The sequence below is a fragment of the Xenopus laevis genome, chromosome 8L (genome assembly GCF_017654675.1).
Source record: "Xenopus laevis strain J_2021 chromosome 8L, Xenopus_laevis_v10.1, whole genome shotgun sequence".
Lineage (NCBI taxonomy): Eukaryota > Metazoa > Chordata > Amphibia > Anura > Pipidae > Xenopus > Xenopus laevis.
The window spans coordinates 96,320,168-96,325,708 of record NC_054385.1 but is presented as its reverse complement, the minus strand read 5'-3'; positions in this window follow the sequence as shown (position 1 = coordinate 96,325,708).

Genomic DNA, 5,541 nt, shown 5'->3' with positions numbered 1-5,541 from the left:
TGGCTCATAGTTAATTGAATATACAGGTGGCAGGGGCGTGGGGTTATTTACCCTTTGTTGGGCATATCTCAGCTCAGGATTCCAGGCATCCTCAAGGCAGCGGAGAGAATAGCAAAGGGAAAGTTGTGGCTTGCCAGACCACACTAGAAAGCTCACTTGATGTCTAAGAGAACAGGCAGTGCAGAAATACATGAAGGTTGTTGACTTACCCAAAAGAGCAGATGTTTAGGATCCAGCAGGAATCCTCCAAGACCTTCCTTATGTGGCTGCTGAACTTCAGAGACTGCTATGAAATCTCATCCAAGAACTGAACTACACAACCGCAGAATATACATCATCCCTGATTGCTCGTCGGAGCTGCAGAACCAATGAGCAGCATTTGAGGCAATGATGGACACCTTATTATAGAATACACCAAGGAGTTCCATGACCCTACACAATTCATGAAACGCCTACGGCACTTTTAATGTCCTTATAGTTTAACATAGTAGGTACAGGCAGCATGGTAGTACAATACTTGTGATGATTAACAGAACCATACGGAGTGAGAGAGAGATAGGGACCTTAGATTGTAAGCTCTAATGGGGTAGGGACTGATTCACAATCTCTGTAAAGCTCTACAGAGTATGTACCCACTAAGTTTTCCAAAATAAAATCTCCCTGTAGGGTGGACTTTTCCTTTACAGATTACTCTTAAAGTGGACCTGTCACCCAGACACAAATATCTGTATAATAAAAGTCCTTTTCAAATTAAACATGAAATCCAATTTCTATTTTTTATTACAGCATTCATAGCTGTTGTAAGCTCACTTATAAATCTCAGCTGTCAATCAAATATTGTCTGCCCCTTTATGCCAGTGGCATAGAGGCGGGGCAGACAATTACTTTCACTTTCCATTCAGCACTTCCTACATGTCACTGCTCTCCACACATTCCCCCATTCTCTTTACCATTTAATTGTGTAGCCAGGACATGGGGATGGACCAGGTCCCCCATTCTGGTGCACAAACAAGATTCTGAGATGATTCAAGACTTGCCTTAATAAAACTGTCCACAAAATGGCTGCTTCCTGCTTGTTATATTTATGTATTCCCAGACTGAAGAAAACAAGATTCAAATAATTTATATAGTGTAATTATAGTTAATTTTGCTTGACTAATGTGATAAAATAGGATTTGGAATGGTTTTTTTGGGTGACGGGTCCCCTTTAAAATAGAAGGAAAGGTTAAAAGTAAGCCTTATCAGAAAGGTCTATATAAATATACAAGTAAACCCTCAAAGTAATGCAGCTCTGAGTCCCCTGTCAAAAGAAACACCACGTTTCTTTCCTTCTATTGTGTACACATGGGCTTCTGTATCAGACTTCCTGTTTTCAGCTTAAACCTCTTTGCCCTGGGCAAGAGCATGCTCAGTTTGCTCCTCTCTCCCCCCCCCTTCTCTGCTGTAATCTGAGCCCAGAGCTATGAGTGAGCAGGGACAGACTCAGGCAGGAAGTGATGTCACACCAAGCTAATACTGCAGCTGCTATCCTAAACAAACAGAGAGCTTCTATAGAATTTTACTTAGGTGTGGTAAAAGATTCTACAAAATAAATATAGCATTCTAGCTTGCACTATTGCAGCTAATCTATTTGCAATAAAATGCCTTTGTAGCTTTCCTTCTCCTTTAAGTACACAACATACAGAGCATTTGATCAGTGCCAAAGCTCAAAAATATAAACCATATCCTTTGTTATTTCTAAACCAAAATCAAAGTTAAACTACATAAACCAAACAACATATATTAATTGAACCTGACATAGAGCTGTAGAATAACTTAAATACAATCCAACATTAACTGAAGTATTGCTCTTAGAAACATAATTGCTTCTGCCATCTCCTCCTTCATAGAAGCTCTTAAATCTGATTTGATTATTTTCAGTGCTTCTATTTAAAGTTATTAGGAGCCAGTACATTTTTGTCGCCCCCGACTCCAGACCCAAAATTGCCCCTGAGCCCACAGCTCTGCTTGCAGCTTTGTTTCAGCATCAGGTACAGCTTGCAGTTTAATAGCCTCTTCCAGTTGTTCGAATACACGGATCATTCATGTTCCTCTATCTTTAGACATTGTTGTACAATAAGGCTAATACATGATTTGCATGCATCATGTGATACTTCTGCTTCATTTACCCACCGCAATCTGATGCTGCCAAGATTATTCATATAATAAATCCAAATGAACCATCCAGATGATAAAACTGCAAACTCTGTCAAGAAAACACGTTATATAATAAAAAATAGTAAACCTTTTTTATTTTTATTATGCAGACGTTCCTAGCATCATACAGTGTTGAATGGACCGTGTTATTTGTTTTTAGTTTGCTCTTAGAAAGTGCTAAATATATTTAAAAAAAAAAAAAAGCACAGGCATGGTAAAATAACACACAATATAAATACACATCTCTCTATAGGAACTCTCTTTAAAGATGGAGGCAATGAGGATAAGGAGGAATAAAGACTATTATTTAGATCATTCTTTACAATAATCAGTTCTTTATGCCACGTGCAAATGTCACCATATACTGAGGAGAAATGATTATTTATATGTAGGGATGCGCTGAATCCAGGATAGTTCGGGACTCAGCCTTTTCCAGCAGGATTCAGATTTGGCAGAATCCTTGTGCCTGGCTGAACCAAATCCGAATCTGCACATGTAAATTAGGGGAGGGAAGGTAAATCATGTGACTTTTCATCACAAAACAAGGAAGTAAAAAAAATGTTCCCACTTTTTCCTTTCCCGACCCGTATTTACATATGCGGATTTGGTTCGGTATTCGGCCGAATCTTTCATTAAGGATTCGGGGATTCAACCAAATCCAAAATAGTGGATTCGGCGCATCGCTATTTATATGATTACACATTGCAGATCAATCAGGCCAGCCCTCCTATAGGCAACTGATCTGTACAGACTGGGGATGCACAAAATCCAGGATTCGGTTCAGGTTTCAGCCTTTTTCTGCAGAATTTGGATTCGGCTGAATCCTTCTGCCCAGCCGAACCAAATTTGCATAAGCAAATTAGGGTTGGGGAGGGAAATCGTGTGACTTTTTGTAACAAAAGAAGGAACTAAAAAATGTTTTCCCCTTCCCACCCCTAATTTGTATATGGAAATTAGGATTTGGTTCGGTATTCGTCTGAATCTTTCGCAAAGGATTTGGGGGTTCGGCCGAATCCCAAATAGTGGATTCGGTGAATCCCTAGTACAGACACCCATTAAACCTGCTTCTAGACAGCCTCCTTTGACTGTATCCCACCCCCTCATTATTTAGTCTAACCCTCATCACAAGTCTTATATCAGTAACCACTGCTTTAAGCACATTACAGCTGTATATATCATAGGAAAAGGTCATTTGCGGGTTCCACAAATCAAAACAAATATCTAAATATAACATGCAAGTGTGCACCATATCCTTATGATAGACATGCTGCGACCCCTACAATGGGCAGCTTCTATTTACTCAGAAGGATTCTCCTTATTGCCAAGTAATACAAGCAGGGGCACGGGCACAATGACAGGCCCAATGCCGCACAGTGTAAATGCCACCAACCGTAAAGCCAACACTCACTGCTATTAACATGGCAACTAGAAGCCACATTTGGCACACGCTGATACACGATTTATTCTCAATCTCTACTGAGTGCTGCGAGTTAAGGCAGAAGTTGTACAGGGGTAGAGCATAAAAACTGTATGAAATAATGAGCGAGGGTTCAGTGTCTGCTGCATTTTCTGCTTATAATCAAGCAACACTAGAACAGCCACGAGACTGCACTTAGACACAATAGGCTTAAAGGAGTTGTTCACCTTTCAGTTAACTATTAGTATGATATAGACACTGATATTCTGAGATCATTTGCAATTGGTTTTCATTTTTTATTATTTGTGGTTTCTGAGTTGCTTAGCTTTTTATTCAGCAAGTTTGCAGTTTCAGCAATATGGCTGCTAGGGTCTAAATTACCCAAGAAACCATGCATTGAATTGAATAAGAGGCTGGAATTTGAATAGGAGAGGGTCTTAATAAATAGATGAGTAATAAAAAGGCAATGCAAATAAATCTGGAGTCTTTGTTTGATAGAAGGGGGTTAATGATCCACTTCTGAAAGCTGGAAAGAGTCAGAAGAAGAAGGCAAATCATTAAAACTATAAAAAAGAATGAAGACCAATTGGTCACTCTATAAATACTAAGGGAATTATTTACGAAAATCCAAATTTATCTCATATTTATTAAGCTTATTTACTGTGAAAAAAAAACTCTATAAAATCGAGCAAAAACCCGAATCACTCAAATTTTTTCCTGAATTTTTGGGCTAAACCCAGAGTAGACCACAATAACTTCAAATTGATACATACAGGACCTCAACAGGTCTGAGTTGGCGGTTTTTTCAGATTCTGTCTTTTTTCAGCATCAGGGTACAATAAATCTCAAAAAAGTTTTTTTCCCCTCTAAAAATTCAGTTTTCTAGTGAAAAAATCAAATGCTAATTTTTCGAGATTTTAAGAAATAACCCCCAAAAAGTTAACTTAAAGGTGAACCACCCATTTAAGCTGTCAATAATTGCCGTAGGTTGGTTAGTTTGATTTATTGCAATATCGGGGGGCTGATGGGACGGATAACCCTGCAGTCTTGGCTGAAGGAGGGAAAGTTTCCATTGGTGAGCCGAAGAGGAGACACAGGTTCTCTGCATTTACAATCCAACAAACAGAAGAACATAAGAATGGCCTTATACCCGCCCAGCTTCATTTACCAAGCTTTCCTCAGCTTGTCCTGGTTGGAGGTACAGGTCAGCTGGAGGTATGGCCATCTTTAGACATTTACTGCTCTTAGGGGTTTAACACTACAGAATTTTCCTTGAGTAGAATGGGAAACAAGGCAAAGCACCCAAAATGTTCTCTAAAACTAATGGGCAGATTTATCAAAGGTCCAATTTATGTGAATTTTTTTTTCACTCTAATAACTTCGGATATACTCACAACTCGAATGGAAGATTATTTAATGGAGAAGGAAAGCTACAGAGGCATTTTATTGCCAATAGATTAGCTGCAACAGTGCAAGCTAGAACACTATACTTATTCTGCATAATGTTTTACCATACCTGAGTAAAAAGCGGTTTGTTTAGGACAGCAGCTGCAGTATTAGCTTGGTGTGACATCACTTCCTGCCTGAGTCTGTCCCTGCTCACTTACAGCTCTGGGCTCAGATTACAGCAGAGAATGGGGGGGGGGGAAGAGGAGCAAACTGAGCATGCTCATGCCTGGGGCAAGGAGGTTTAAGCTGAAAACAGGAAGTCTGATACAGAAGCCCATGTGTACACAATAGAAGGAAAGAAATGCAGTGTTTCTTTTGACAGGGGACTCAGAGCAGTATTACTTTAAGGGTTTACTGGTATATTTAGGTGGACCTTTCTGATAAGGTTTCCTTAGTTTGAACCTTTCCTTCTCCTTTAAGAAAAAATTAGAATGTCTAATATTCAATTGACTAGTCCTGACCCAAAAATTTGAATCGAG